The following is a 17,410-nucleotide window of genomic DNA, read 5'->3' as shown; positions in this document are numbered from 1 at the left end:
AACATGAATAGAGCTCAGCTTGGACACAAACAAATGATCAATCAAGGGAAGAAATAAATAGAGATGTAACACAATAAATACTAAAAGTACAATGAAAATAAAGTATGAATTAAGAACTAAGGAATACCTAATATGGCTAAAGTAAAGAACATAATGAACAACATGGAAATGATGAAAACAAAAAGAAATGAAAACCATCACCGACCCCCTCCTGGACCCCCTGCAGTTTGCCTACAGAGCCAACAGGTCTGTAGATGATGCAGTCAACCTAGCCCTTCACTTCATCCTCCGGCACCTGGACTCCACAGGAACCTATGCCAGGATCCTGTTTGTGGATTTCAGCTCTGCCTTCAACACCATCGTCCCAGCTCTGCTCCAGGAGAAGCTCTCCCAGCTGAGTGTGCCCGACTCCACCTGCAGGTGGATCACTGACTTCCTGTCTGACAGGAAGCAGCGCGTGAGGCTGGGGAAGCACGTCTCTGACTCCCTGACCATCAGCACCGGTTCCCCCCAAGGCTGTGTTCTCTCTCCTCTGCTCTTCTCCCTGTACACCAACAGCTGCACCTCCAGTCACCAGTCTGTCAAGCTTCTGAAGTTTGCGGACGACACCACCCTGATCGGACTCATCTCTGATGGTGACGAGTCCGCGTACAGATGGGAAGTGGACCATCTGTTGGACTGGTGCAGCCAGAACAACCTTGAGCTCAACGCTCTAAAGACAGTGGAGATGGTTGTGAACTTCAGGCAGAACCCAGCCCCACCTGCCCCCATCACCCTCTGTGACTCCACAATTGACACTGTGGAATCTTTCCGCTTCCTGGGAACCATCATCTCCCAGGATCTCAAGTGGGAGCCAAACATCAGCTCCCTCATCAAGAAAGCCCAGCAGAGGATGTTCTTCCTGCGGCAGCTGAAGAAATTCAACCTGCCAAAGACTATGATGGTGCACTTCTACACAGCCATCATTGAGTCCATCCTCACCTCCTCCATCACCATCTGGTACGCCGCTGCTACAGCCAAGGATAAGGGCAGGCTGCAGCGTGTCATTCGGTCTGCTGAGAAGGTGATTGGCTGCAGTCTACTGTCGCTCCAGGAACTGTACACCTCCAGGACCCTGAAGCGGGCAGGGAAGATTCTGGCTGATCCCTCCCACCCCGGTCACAGACTCTTTGAGACTCTCCCCTCTGGCAGGAGGCTGCGGTCCATCCGGACCAAAACCTCACGCCACAAGAACAGTTTTTTCCCATCTGCCACCAGCCTGGTTAACAAAGCCCGGAAACCACCCTGACACTCTCCCTTTCCCCCACACCCCCCCTTTTTTTGCTGACAGGACACCTGTAACCTGTAACTCTATGCGTTACATTAACGCTCAGCTTGGACTCCTGCTTACTTGCACTGCTTTACTTGCACAATGATCACCTGCACTGTTGTATTGCTCTTGCATCTTATACTGCTCTACATTTACTCTCACTCACTTAAAACTGTGCACTTATATTTATATTATATTGTAGATATGTTTGTACTGTTTAATTTGTACTGTATTGCACCGACTACGCCAAAACAAATTCCTTGTATGTCCAAAAACGTACTTGGCAATAAAGCTTTTCTGATTCTGATTCTGATTCTGATTCTGATAACCTAACACCCATGAATCACAAATTACTTAATCTCATACAAACCTATGTAGGGACTCTATCTGCACTAATGAAGATTAATTCACCACAGGATGTAGGGAAGTTGGACCTATTTTCTGATTAATGCAGCTAACAATTATGTTTACAAATAGACTGAGCATTAAACTTCAATGTCCAAAACAGTCAGGCAATCACTTAGTATGTAAAAAGAAATAAAAAAACCCCACCTCTGATTCTCTGAAGTAGCGAACTGTAGATTTCACACTCTTCATCCCAATATACATGGTACATTCAATATAATGGCAACAACTCAAATTAAATCCACCAAAAGGGCCTGGGGAGTGATTAGTTAAAACAAAAGCAACATTTATTTCTTAAATACATATAAAACGATTTATGGAATCCTAATTACACAGTAGCTGTAAAAATTACTTTCAAAACAATTGGGCTAAGCACAAATTTCATCATGTTCACAGAGAAAATGTAACCACTATCTACTATATGTCAGGGTTTCAACTAACAATGCTGTGGAAAATCACCTCCTTGGTGTAAAAATTCTGATTTACATCGGGCTTACTGTGTGTTTGTGTGTTTTTCAAGGAGCTTCATTTAAAAAATAGGATCAACTTGTGCGTATGCAGAATCATGCTGGTAGCAAAATTAATTTTTGAGTTTTATGTATGACTGATTCATGGGTCAGAGTTAAGAGGCTTAACAGATAAAAGAACATCCCTTTGTAAATTTTCTGGTACTGAACTAAAACTTATTCAGAGGTGTTTTGTAAAACTTGGACCGTTCAATAAACTTGATGAAATATTGATATTGAAGACTTATTTAAAAGATTACAGTTAATTCTGGCACATTTAAGCAAATTATAAGCAATTCATTTAGTCAGCCATTTTCTACACCGCTTGTTCCACAGTGGGTTGTAGGGAAGCTGGTGCCTGTCTCCAGCAGTCTACGGGCGAGAGGCAGGGTACACCCTGGGTCGCCAGTCCATCGCAGGACAAGAATTATAAACAAATGCAAGATGAATCAAGACATAATTTCACAGTTCTGCATATGCTCCAAAAGAGCATATGCAGCACTGTGGAGATATGGAGATAGCAGAGGTTTGTGGAATAATAGTTTTCTGGTATGTTTTTTTTACTTTGATTCTTTCAGACAGATCATGTGTTATCACAGGGATCAATTTGCTTGCTCTGCCTTTCAGAAAGAGTCCATACATGTGCTCTGCTGTGTTTACTGTCAAACAGGGAAATCCTCCATAATCAGCCAACCACCTTCCACAGACTCAGTCTCAATGTTTCAAAATAATGCAGTGCCTTTCAAAAGCTTTCATTTCAAAATAAGTCTTTCACGTTTTGTAATGTGACAGCCACAAACTTCATATAAAATGTGAATTGGAAGGAAACTGATACATTGTTTTTAAAATCTATACAAACCAAGCAAGATGATCAGGTCAGATGAGACTGAATAAAAGCCTCAACAGAAATCCAAATGAGAATCAATGGCAAGTCTCTCAAACACTCTCTGTCAATTCTGAATGAACTTGAGACAATTTGCAAGAAGAATGGGCAAAACTTTCAGAGTAAAACTGGTAGAGACATACCTCAAAGAAAGGTGGTTCTACAATGTATTGACTTAAGGGATGAATGCAAATGTAAAGTTTTCAGGTTTTTATTTTTGAAACATTTAGAATACCACTTCTGTTGGCATTAGATGAGAGGACGTTTTAGACCTAACTGCACACCCTTTGTCGCGGTTTTATAACTGTGGCGCATTTTAAGTGAAAAAAAAAGTATGTGGAGAATTAATATGTGAGACATATTGTAATATGACTGAATCATATTAACAGGACTATGCAAATAACACATAATAGGGAAGGATAAGCTTTGATAAAAATGGCTCCTGTCTCTAAAGGTTGCTCCCACAGAGAGCTTAAATTGATGCAGTTATCACTAAAGACACAGTGGCAGAGCCAGCTGTGTGTGAGTGAGCGTAGGTCCAAGCAAAGCAAAACAATGGTGTAACGTATCTGATTAAAATCCTCCTCACAACAAAAAGCCTGAGCTCTTAGAAAGCAGCAGGGGACGTCTGGGACACACAGAGGAAAGAGAAAACAGAGAGAGCAACACACACCTTCAGAGAACACAAAGTCTTCATGGCACACATGAGAAGTGCACGTAAAAATGACAACACACTTGAATGACTAATATTCTCTCCTTAAGGTGCAACACACACACACACACTAACACAAACGCACTGTGCCACATCGCATCAAGTCAAAGTTTGAGAGCATGTTTAACCTAATCACACTCAACCATGCTGATCCTCAGAGGGGGAGTCAGGTCTGTTATGACAGCTGATGGGCTTTGTGACGGCCAAGGGGTTCAGAGAGCACCGACCAGCAGTCTGCTTTCAGTGCACACACAGACCATTGTCACTTCACATCCGCATGACAACAACCGGAGTGGGGTGACATGCAGACAGACATATAGAGAGAAGATGACCAACCAAATCCAACAAGTGACTAATTGCACGGTTTGTTTCAGTATCGCTGACCAGCAGAGGAGACACACATAACGGCAGCCGCAGTTCTGTCGGATCAAATTCGTACCATAAAAAGTCTCAGGGAAATGCTTTGTGATTCATTGTATACCTGTGGGCAGGTAACAATGGTAAGATGGCTGTCTGAATGAGTCTGCATTAGGTCTTGGCTATTAATACTGCAAGATGGATTCCCACAGTAACATAAAAGCTGAAATCAAACATGATCACTGAGTCCATTCAGTTATTCAGCCTTTCTACAAAAAATATAGAGCAGGAAACACATCTACAGCAGGCAGCGCAGAACCAGAGGCGATGCACAAATCAAGGGCTTCAGGTAATGTCATATTTACCCTCTATTTTACATCAGGTCAAGTCTTTAAAGAAAGTTTTTATTTTACCAGAATTAGACCAGCGGAACATCTTGAACATAATGAACTAACAATGGGAATACCAGGTTAGGAACAATACTCATACTACTTGCAATGTTTTACATTTCATTACATTACAACCTCTAACTTCAATGTATTATATTGAGATTTTATATAATAGACCAACACAATGTAGTGAATATTTGTAAAGTGGAAAGAAAAGCATATATGATTTTGTCATTTTATTTTACACACCATTCCCATAGTGAAACATAGTGTTAGCAGCACCATGCTGTGGGGATGCTTTTCTTCACAGAGACAAAGAATCAGGTCAGAATTGTACACCACAGTTTTCAGACTTTTATTTCTAAAACAAATTAGAAATCCATCAACTAATGCCTTTTATATACTGATGCATATTTTTTAATAACATACATATATGTTATTAGAAAAATAAACATTTTACTATTACTGTTTACTATTAAAATAAACATTTTAAATCATATTACAACTGCATAAAACTGTAAAATGTAAGAAAACATCAAAATGTAATAAAGAGCAAATGATTTAGCTAAATTTTCCATAAAACAATGTAAAATATTTGCAATTAAAAAAATGCTCATTTTAATGTTTTACACAACAATTCAGTTTAGTGTTGCACATATTTATATTCAATTCCTTCAGCAGGGACAGGGACAGGGACAGGGAAGCTGGTCAGAGGGAAGATGAATACAGGATGAATACAATCCTGGAAGAAAATCTGCTAGAGGTTGCAAAACACTTGTTACTGTGGTGGAGGTTCCCATTCTGAAACAACCCTAAACACTGCCAGAGCTAGAATGGATTGGCTTTTAGCTGTGATGTGAGAAAATCCAAGGTACTCTATTTACTGCTCAAACCCTTACAACAGAACCCCACTTTAAAAAAAACATCTGAATCACAGCTCTTTATATATTAAAAGTAGATGAATTGTGATCCAAATGAACCCTGTTTGATGTTGACACATGTGCTCACATCAGCTGGTGAACTAAATTATACCTTCTAAACTACTGACTAGAAACAACTGTTGATCTGTAATCTCAATTATATAATTAAAAATATAAATCATATTTTTTTATTCTACATCAGCATGCATTTTAAAATAAATGGTATATTACCCTTCCTGAACAGATATAGTGGCTCTGAAAAGGCAGTTTAGATTTTTGTATTTCTAGCTTTATTCCTCCCAGAATCCACCTGTCTCTACAGTAACTGCTGCTGCTTCATAGCACACGGAGAGCAGTAGGTTTTTAGGGATTTTATATTGATGATGGTAGCATGCGCAATCTAAAATGATGACTGAATCAAAACTAATTGTTGGGTTGGAAGTCATTTTGGAAGCTATATTTATGAATACCTAAAAAAAGCACTTTTATAATAAAAAAATCATAAAAATGCTTTAAATCATTGCTTTACTGAATATCTGAGAAACATTAAAACCAGTTTTTTCCTCATCTTTGCTGCTTTTTGCATCGACTCCTCTTTGTCTCTGTGAAGCAGGATCACCTCTCTGGGTTTAGTTGTGCAACAGATGCGACGATGTTTCCATCAATCAGTGGACCCAGCAGAAACGAAGCTTCACAGCACACATGTACATCTGTGCAAGCCAGACAAGGTGACACATTATAAAAAAGCGAAGCCATAAAGCAAAGCCAGGATGCCGTGACAGATATTACTTATCCACCACCTGCAGAAGTGGAGATATTCCCTCTCTCTTGCTCTCTGTCAGTGTCACAAACATACGTTCAGACATTAACTGCAGCATTTGTTTGTGAGGATTAGGTAAAAACTCTTCAAACCAACACACCAACAGTCATTTTTCACTTCCTCTGCTGCAGCTTTTAGATCTTTATAGTAAAGATCCAGCACTCAATCATCTACGTACACAACTGTAGCCTATATTTTATAAAAATGGTACTTACACTATATAACAACTATAATGTATCATCCACAGTTACTGGCACCCTTGGTAAGGACGATGTATTCAAACTATTTCAAATAAATGGTTGCTAAGGAGACTTGGTCACCCCAAAAGCCACTCTGTGTTGCAGTTTTTACCTCACTGACCCTTGTCCTCAGTATGTGTGGTTGCACAATACACTCGACTACTCATCAAGCCTTGTTAGTCCCAGTTCCAGGTGCTGGACACCCATTTGCCCTATTTGAAAGGGGTTTTCTCCTGTCTTTCCCATTTTGAATCGTTAAACCCCAGGGAAACAGAAAGGCTTGAATTACAAACAAAAGTTCTTCAGCAATCTCAACAAAATACAAAAGTTTAATATGAATTACAAAAATGTGTCTATTAAACCTTGAAGTTGGTAACGCTGCAAAAACTATGAATTCTTTAAACCAGTGGTGTGCAAAAACCGAAATCTTCAGTTTGAAAGTAATTGTTATTAACAATAAGTCGCTGGATGTCACATGAAAGCAAACAACCTGCTTAACGAAAGACCAACACTTTCTTATCTTATCTTATCTTATCTTATCTTATCTTATCTTATCTTATCTTATCTTATTTTATCTTATCTTATCTTATTGTACCTAACATTATACATTTGAATAAAGATAATAATTGGTCTACATCTTTATTGAAAGGCCTCGCATGAGTAAAGATTTCACTCTAAAAACGTTCTTGAAAAGTGTCGATCTTTATCAAACCCCTGTGCTGGCAGCTCAGATTTGTCCCATTTTTGAAATTGTGGCACTGAGCCATGCAAAATCACTCCAAGGGCCGCAAACACCACCCAGGCTGCACTTTGGACATGCCAGCTTTAAATATTCATGCACAAAAAAAAGATCCTTTGCTTGTTCCCTATTTGGTACACCTGAAAAGTAGTAAATGAATTATTGTGTTGTGATAGAAAATGTTTAATTGAAGCCGAGTTTTACTGTTGACGCAAAGATCTATAATAATAATAACAATTATTATTATTATTATTATTATGGATCATATTCAATTGCAGTTATTCCTGACTTTCATTGCAATAAACTAAACTAAAACAAAAGAAAAATAAATTCAGACAGTAAACACTGCTATCCATGAAATACTAAGTTCAAAAATGAAATATTAGCTTCCTAACACAAAATCATAATTCTAAGCATGTAAAATTTGAATTACATAAATTACATAGATTAAAAAAGTAATGTAAAAAGTGAAAATAAATGCAACATTAGTTAAAAAGTTAAAAAGCTGTTAAAAGGTGTCAAAGATCACAGGTAGAGAAAAGAAAGCACATCATAAATAGTAAGAGAAATAGCTTATCAGACAGAATGAATGGACCAATTGAGAGAACATTTCCCTGGTGATGCAGCTCAATTGATCCCAGCTTGTTGCATGGAGAGAACTCCTCTGAGATCAGACTGAGTGTTAACACAGCCATCACAATGCATTATGGTGGGGGATCAAACAGAGGCCAGCCTTGGACACTGTGCATGAGCCGATACCCGAGGGAGGTGGGCGAAAACAAAGGAGGAGAAGAAACAAGAGGGAAAGAGAGGAGAGGAACATGCTTTCTGCTAAACCACATCATCAGTCACACGGTGTCTTTCAGAGTTCTGTCTCAATCCTTCACCATCTCGAAGTGTAGCTGGACAGGATAAAGGGAGGGGTGGAGGTGGAGGAGATGGAGGTGTGGATGAAAAACATAAGAGGGAAAAAGGAAAAATTGGAGCAGGGAAGAACCAAAATATTTCAGATGTGTGTCTGAGAGTGCACAAAGCATATGTGTGTGACAGATGGAGGCAATAGGGTGACGATGAGGTTGGAAACAAGATGGGATCGGGGAATGAGGCTGCATGCAAAGAGGTAGAAGAGGGGAGGAAAATGAGGTGGGTTTGCAGGCTGGAGAGCATTCTAACCAGAATTAGGATGTCTGCATTTAAACACACATGCTAATAAAAGCTCTCTATTCTCGCTCAGTGTGGGCTGTTTTTGTTTTGTCCGTGTCTCTCTCCAACCCAGCAGTCAGTGTGTCAAATGTCACTGGACAGCTTACATGTGCCGGCTGCAGACTAAGAGAAATGTCAACCATGGTAAAACCGCTGACGTACTTAACTACGTGTGTGAGCTCTATTAAGCAGCTTGTGTTTGTCAGTGCAGAAGACACACAGTGGTAGCATCCAAGGAATGGCACATTATATTTTGCATGTGTGAAATTATAAATCATTACAAAGACACATACCATTTATCTGGATCTCCAAAAAAGCTATCTATTATTTGCTGTCAGCTTGAAGCAACAGCAGTATTAGGAAGAAACCAGAATAAACAATGGGGAAGGAATATAGGGGGAAATATGTTGTTACATTTAGATCTGAATTGTAATGTTAAACTAGTCTGAAATAATTCATATAATAGCCAGGAGCTGCTTGGTATGGCAAGATTTCAAAACAATTTAATACAATTTTTAGTTTAACTAGTAAACTCGTTGTAATGAGATGCCTAAAACTCCTGCTGTACAGAGCACACTGTAATGCAGGGCCGTCCCTCCCCTACTTGTTGCTGAGCACTGCCTGTCAGTATAAAAGAAATGTGAAAGATGGCTATTAGACTTTTTGTTTGCATTCAACTATTACAAATTTGAATGTTGGAGATATTTCCTGTTGCAACAATGGTCGAGATGTTGAAACTAAAGGAATACCAAACACCACACCTATTAAGGCACAGTTGACCTAAAACTAAATTTAAAAAGCTTCTCTTCAGCTGTTGTCTACAGACTGGCTATCGGAGCAGATAGACTGACTAATTAACCAGCTTATAAATTTGCTTCCTATGTGCTACTCTATGAATCAAGTATAATATGCTCCACAAAAAGTACTATTAAATTAAGCAAGTGTTTGTTTTTGCTTTGTTTAAGGCAACATCCTTTTAAATCCTGGAAATCATCCAAAGATTGATGTTTTATCTTTTTTTTTGCATCAGCAGTTATTTCTGCTGGTAAAATAAATGTAATTAAATGCTGGTTAACATTGTTTTGGAACCTTTCTGTAAATATTGTATTAATGTGATGCTTATATTTTAATCTGAGGTATCGTACTGAGAATCTCATGTAAGCCTGTGCCTTGCTGCACCTTCCAAATATTCCAGTAATTAAATGCTCTAATCAAATAATCTCAAAATTAATTGAATAATCCTATATGTGTGTGCAAAAGCAGATGTTCTCAATCATCCTTTTTTTATCCCCCTCTGCTTAAATTTACAATAACTGCTGTGTCTGTCCAGACTCTGATCTACATCAGCAATTCACTACAAGCAGTGGTGATTTTTGATATGGGCCATATGAGCAGTTGCCCAGGGTGCCATAGCCACCCTTTCTTACCTGTCAGTTGTGCTCTGAAAAAGTTTTCTATTGCTTTTATGAATGAGCAGTCAATGGGGAGCTGGCTTCCCTGAGTGTTAAGTAGATGTTACCGCTTGCTGATGAGAATTGGGTGACTAGCTTCATGTGGGACTATGAGGCATTTTATCCCAACACAGAATGCCATTTTTCTTATTTTAATTGGTTAATGAGGTGGCTGAAGGAAGGGCTTTCCCAGGGTGCCATTCATTCATGAACTGCCACTGACTACAAGTCAGTCTTGACCCAGTCAACACCTTACTTTTAAGGCTCTATTAGTTTTTGGGATGCAGAAAAGGTTGATCAAATCCTAAAACTGGGCTTATATTTATGTGGTATATCCTAGGATTTGGTCATTAAGATTTGATCAAACAATAATCTAATCCATTTATTAGTGTACCCTTCACAGTCAGCCATAAAAAGTAATAAAAGTTGATGAAGACTAAGGTTTTATAAGATTAGTCCACTCATTTTGCTTTACTGTAAGAAAATTAGAGCAGCTTAGGGTCGCAAAACAAATACTTGTAGGTAAAAGTGTAATTTATTTTGGTTGTAATTTTTATGCAAATTTATTCAAAGGGATTTGCTCATAACTGGCTATTTCAAAATCTTTGACCTAATCTAAAATAACCCACAAAATGAGCCTTTGAGCTTAAGGTTTGAGAACCCTTGGTTGTGTACACGTCTCTTTTGCTGCTTATAAACCAAGTTTATGACACCTTGAGGTTTTCCTTTATTTTTTGGTCTTTGTCCTCTGTCTTCATTCATTATATAACTGACTCATATAATGAATTACTTATATAATGAATGAAGCATTATATGCATTTAAGCATTACGCGCAATATGGGCACCAGTGAATGTCAGTGAAAACCCAACAGTGTTTGGTGATGTGATATGAATAAATAATCAATTCCCAGAGTTTGCTTTGGGGATTTCATAGGTAAATGACTCCATGAAATTTTTATAGCCCTGTTATAAGCAACCTATATCAAGCCTATTTCACAGTTTCAGAGCAGGTTCACCTTTGTTGCTCTTCTGTGTTGTGTGACAGGGGTGAGGCAGAATGTTGGAGCTGGTCCACCACTAACACGGCTCACTAATGAAGGTAAAGTGTGAAGGTCTGAGGGGATTATAGCTGCCCTATTTTGCAACACCAACGTGTTATGTGTGAGCGCACACTGATGCCCTGACCAGCCTCCTCTGTTTGGAATACAAAGTATTTTTTGCACCGTGGTGATCTTTAGATCAGTTAGTGTTTGTTTGAGCTTAGCCCAGACTATGTGAGTGCATTTTATAACACCCAGAGGTGGTACACTTTACTCACTCCATCTCTATCAGTAATACACTGGATCCCATGCTGGAAATATCAAAAACCCAAATTTGGTTTGTACAGTCACGACACTGCTTTTTGGACATGTAGTTGTTTAGGAAGCTGTGGATGATGCTGCTGTCTTTCCACAAAAAAACTGAATGGTTTTTACATAAGGTAATGAAGAGCCATTGATCTTTTTTTTTTGTCCAATCACTTAACCTTGCTGAGAAACTGTCTGCATAACAGAGGAGTTATTGTAATGAGAGTAAATAGACAAAATGTACACAGACCTTGATGACTAAAAGTAAAGGAAGCCTTAAACAGTGTCAGCAATGGTCAGTGTGTGTCATTCGCAAAGCGTGTTCCTTCGTTTGTAATTTAAATGTCCTTGATCTAGAGGTTTTTCTCAGGTGTGCATCAATGAAATTTACTGTGGGACTAAGCTGGACAACTGTCATCGCAAGGGTTTTTTATTACACTTCTCCTTTCGTCATGAAATGTCTTTGAATGAATAAATGTGAGGTAGATAAATAAATATAAATTACACTTTTACAATTTATCTACAGGTTTTCTATAGGATTTAAGTCTTGGGACTCAGATGGCATTCAGAAATCTTCAATTCTTTGTCCTGTGAAGCATTTCCATGTATCCCTCAATATTCTGCCAGAACCCAATACATTTTTATTTAAAATGTTCTGTTTCAAAGTGTTCACAATAGTGCCATGCAATGGAACAAGGTTCCCCAGGCCTTTAAAATGAGAAACAGGCCCACAGCATCATGGATCTGTACTACACAGTAAGCATGAACCACAAATTCCTTAATTTTAAGGTGAGAAAATCCACACCTTTGAGCAAAGAACACAATTCAAGTTGAAGTCAATGTAACATTTTTGCAAAATCAACAAATTTACAGTTGTAATGGTAGCAGACAACATGAATGAGTTGGCATGTAGATATTGTCTAATACTAGTTAATAAGATTTTATTCACCCAAATTTGCAGTTTTTGTTGTGTTTTTTTTTTTTTTTTGCTGCAGTTGCCTGCAAGCTTTGAGGTTGTTTTTCCTGCCTTACCATCTGTGTGTGCTGGCGAACCCATGTGCCCTCATCCTCGCTTGTTTGTCAAAGTTACATTTTTTGTACCAGTGCACTGACTGTAAACGTTGGCCTGTTTATGAGGTACCTGTTTTGCTGCATTCATTTCTTGACCTTTAAAGGTTAGTAGAAGACCTGCCTTAGTTAAATGATATTCTGTCTTGTCTTTCCTATTTTCAAGAGTGCCTAGTAGAAATGGGAAACAAGAGGTCGCAATACTGATTAATTTGACTTGGGTGGTATTAGGTCACTGTTCATTCCATCCATCCATCCATCCATCCATCCATCCATCCATCCAATTAGGACTGTAGAACTGCATTTATACTACGTATAAAATATATCATGCAATCCTAGAATACATGGTCATTTCACCCCATTTTGTGTCCCTATTAGTTTTGGTCCTTTTGTACCTGACTCTTTTGCCTGATAAATGGAGCCGTCTGCCACAGGCATGAAAAAGCTGTGATTATTGCCATAATCTCAAGTGTCAAATGGAAAAAACAGGGTTCAGAACTAAAATACAGATATAGGGTGTGAAACAAGGTCTTCAGATGTTAATATGCAATGAACTTAAATTATACATAATACTTTTTATCTTATTTTATCTATCTATAAATGAATTTATTTGCTATAGTACATCATCATGGGTTCATGTATCCTGGTGTTTTAAAGGAATGGATTTTATTAGGGTGTGTGTTTCTTTTCAGACCCTTTGGTTCTGTATGTTTTTATACTGGTATCACTGATGTGGTTTTCACTGTGTTCTGACCAGGTATGTTACTTGTTTGTGATGTCACTGTCTAAGTTTAAGAACCACTAGTTCAAAGTATATTCATGTGTAAAGGCAAGGGTTGCATTATATAAAAAAAACATGAAATAACAATATTATTGAGTGTTTAACATGACATTGATTACAATTAATTCATATTTTCCTCACCACGTTCTTTGCTTTCCAGTATTTCCCCACCATGGTCACACCAGCTTGTGTGTGTGTGTTCAAGGTGTGACATTTTTTGCAAGGCACTTTATATTGAAAAATACTAATACAACTGGATTAAAATATACTTCAACTATCCATCCATTTTCTATACCTGTTTCTTCCGTATAGGGTTGCGTGGGAGCTGGTGCCTATCGCCACTAGTCTATGGGTGAGAGGCGGGGTACACCCTGGACTGTCGACAGTCCATCACAGAGCAACACAGAGACACACAGGATAAACAACAATGCATAAGATTTTCTAACCATGCCTAAGGCCAATTTAGAAAGAGGTCAATTAACCTAACAGTCATGTTTTTGGACTGTGAGAACCCATGCATGCAAGTTGCATGAACCCAGGACCTTCTTGCTGCAAGGCAACATTGCTGCCAACTGTGCAAATAAATTCATTTATAGATATTTTCTTCCAAATCCCAGTACAAAAAATTATCTTCCAGTTTTTGAAAACACATTATGAAGTGAAATTATTAGCTTTTATTGTTAATAGCAGTTAGTCTTGTCTGATCAGCTTACCTCTCCCTGCTATAACAAATGCCCACAGCATGATGCTGCCATCACCATGTTTTACTGCAAAGAAAAAGTTCATTCAAGTTTCATCTGACCAGAGCACCTTATTGCAGACGTTTGCTGTGTCCCCCAAAAGCAGATTTATTCTTGTTCCCACTTTTCCATCAAGGTGACTTTTAAGATTTTTATTTGTAAAACAAACAAATTGTAAATCTTATTTTATTTTCTGTACACTTCAGATATATGCATTATTCTCTGTTAATTTATTAAATAAAAGATACAGCCTCCCTGGTAAGGCCTACGCCAGGGTATTGGAGAGGAGAGTCCGACCGATAGTCGAACCTCGGCTTCAGGAGGAACAGTGTGGTATTCGTCCCAGCCGTGGAACACTGGACCAGCTCTATACCCTCTACAGGGTGCTCGAGGGTTCATGGGAGTTTGCCCAACCGGTTCACATGTGTTTTGTGGACCTGGAGAAGGCATTCGACTGTGTCCCTCGTGATGCCCTGTGGGGGGTGCTCCAGGAGTATGGAATCGGGGGCCCTTTATTAGGGGCCATCCGGTCCCTGTACGAGCGGAGCAGGAGTTTGGTCCGCATTGCCGGCACTAAGTCAGACCTGTTCCCAGTGCATGTTGGACTCCGGCAGGGCTGCCCTTTGTCGCCGGTCCTGTTCATAACTTTTATGGACAGGATTTCTAGACGCAGCCAAGGGCCGGAGGGGGTCTGGTTTGGGGACCAGTGGATTTCGTCTCTTCTTTTTGCGGAAAGAACGAGATCACGGATACAAGCGGCTGAAATGAGCTTCCTCCGTAGGGTGGCCGGGCACTCCCTTAGAGATAGGGTGAGGAGCTCGGCCATCCGGGAGGAGCTCGGAGTAGAGCCGCTGCTCCTCCACATCGAGAGGAGCCAGTTGAGGTGGCTCGGGCATCTATACCGGATGCCTCCTGGACGCCTTCCTCGGGAGGTGTTCCAGGCACGTCCCACCGGGAGGAGGCCCAGGGGACGGCCCAGGACACGCTGGAGGGACTATGTCTCTCGGCTGGCCTGGGAACGCCTTGGGCTCCCCCTGGAGGAGCTGGAGGAGGTGTCTGGAGAGAGGGACGTCTGGGCGTCTCTGCTGAGTCTGCTGCCCCCGCGACCCGGTCCTGGATAAGCGGAAGACGACGAACGAACGAAAAGATACAGTCAGTTTTCTGGTTGTAACATGACAAAATATTAAAAAATTCAAGTCGTATGAATACTTTGCAAGGCATCAAACCCACAACGTGGTAATGGTTATATTTGCACAGTGAAATCCAAAACTGTGACAGCAGTGCTTTTAAACATATGAACACTTGAAAATTTTAAAAATGGGGAAGTCATACAGACAAAAAGTAAGAGCAAACCTTGTCAGTGGTCTGTAATATTTTTAGTATGGCGGCCTACATTTCACACTCCCTAAAAGATGACAGCATATGGACAGAGGGGATGTGTAATTATTCAGAGCCAGACCATTACGTGCTCTCATGCCCACTCTCCCTGCCTATCTCTGTCTTCTTCTCCTCCCTCTCTAAGGGAGACAGACAGAGGATCCAGCTGCAGGAGCATGACAGATCTACAAATCACTGCCTTGGGGGAGCATAGAAGGGGTTCGAGACAAATATTGCTGAAGGAGGAGGAGGAGGGAGAGGCAAGATGAAAAACTGATGGGCAACATGATTAGTTAATAACAAAAGAGTGGAGGGAAAAATAATTAGTGGCATCTCAAAGTGTTTGGAGAAGTACCACAAAGAGTGCTGTCCGGCTATTTAAACTGATGGGAGGATGATTAAAAGAGAAAAAAAGTACTTAAAAACATAAAAAAGATAACAGATTGTTTCTCTCCAAGAGAAGACAGCAGCTGGATGCAGCGATTTAGTTTTCTGTTCCTTTGTCACCCTCATGTCAGCTGCTTTTTTCTAAGCCATCTGCTCCCTCTGTTCCTCCTCAGTGCAGAGCTCCTCACCATCTCCTCATCGTTTCATCCAACCATCACATCCCACTAAGTCACTCTGTTTGATGTGTTGTTTACTACTTTATAAAATCCCCTCCCACCTCCACATCAATCCATACTTTGTTCCTCCCCTTTCTGCCAAGCACCATAGCAGCAAATTAACAGTGCTTGCAGGGCAACCTATTGCCCCTCACCCACTTCCCCACAACATAGCCTGGTTTTTTCCCAGGTGGCCTTCGAAGTACTTGCCCGTGTTAATCGGATATTGGTCAAAACATACTGAGACAAAAACAAGAAGGGTGGGAGGTGGTGGTGCAGATTGAGATACAGGAGCATTTGAAGGTCAGCATACCCTCATCCCCATGAAGTCATGAATGTGTGCACGGTCGGTTGGAAAGTGCGTCTTCTGCAGCATCAATCACTGTTAGACTTGGTGGGTGGGTACAGCAACAAGAGATCCATGCTATATGAAGCACAAGGAGGATCCCATCTAAGAAGACAAAGGAAGAAAGGGTGGGAGCAGCTGCATGAATTTGAAGGACTGAGAGAATGAAGGTACAGTGCACAGTACAGTACATGCAAAATTATGCATTTTTGTTTTACACGTTTCGTCATGTTGCAACCACAAACAACAATGTTTATTTAGTGGAATTTAAGTGCAAAGTGTGAGTGAAGCAAAAATAAAAGTGAAGCAGTGCTCTGCACAATTTGCACATCTAGGAACTGACGTTGTGTCAAAATAGCTCAAGCTCAGTCAGACTGTGTGCAGAACAACTATAAAGAGCAATCTCCAAGTCTTGTCACAGTCTCTCAGTTAGATTCAAGTTTGTACCTTGACTAGGCCATTTTAAAACCTGAAAGTCTTTATTGCTTAAGTATTTTGTAGCTTCTAACAAGTTTTATTCCATCTGTCCATCAACTCTGAACAGCTTCCCTGTTCCTCCTGAAGGAAAGCATCCCCATAGCATGATGCTGCCATCATCATGTATCATTGCGGGGATGATGTGTCATCTTTTTCCAACAGAAAGCATTTTGCATGTAAGCCATAAATTTCAGTTTTGCCTTCTTCTGACCAGAGCATATCTTTTGAAATGTTTACCGTTACATGACTTGTGATAAAATTCAACTGGAATGTACATGGCTTTCTAATAATAATTGTCTAATCAAGTTTTTTTGTCACCTATACCAATTCAGTGAAGATTATGCTTTTCACAAGGCCATTTTCAACAGCAGGTGAATAAAATCAATGCCATGTAATTGCTTGAAACCTAAGCAGCTTTAAAGTGCATAAATAAAGTAAAATGGTGATTAGTTTCCTCAGATATCCATGGTCTGCATTATTATTATGATTGTGCCCTGCTTTAGGCTGTAGATGCTGCAGCGGATATTTTATGTAAACCATAGTTTCTGCAGATACACTGTTTTTTCTTTGGCTCAGTAAGGTCAGGAAAACCGCAATAACTATCCGACTGCATGTCACCTGAAAAGTGCATATATATGACTTTTTTTTCTAAAGTTAATTTGGCACATACAACTGCAGTTTCCAATAAACATATATTTTTCTCCTGCGGACAATATTTTTATGGTTAGTAGTTAACTGAA

Source organism: Girardinichthys multiradiatus, chromosome Y (genome assembly GCF_021462225.1).
Source record: "Girardinichthys multiradiatus isolate DD_20200921_A chromosome Y, DD_fGirMul_XY1, whole genome shotgun sequence".
In the NCBI taxonomy this organism is placed as follows: Eukaryota; Metazoa; Chordata; class Actinopteri; order Cyprinodontiformes; family Goodeidae; genus Girardinichthys; species Girardinichthys multiradiatus.
The sequence above is the reverse complement of the archived record's forward strand: the minus strand, read 5'-3'. Positions refer to the sequence as shown.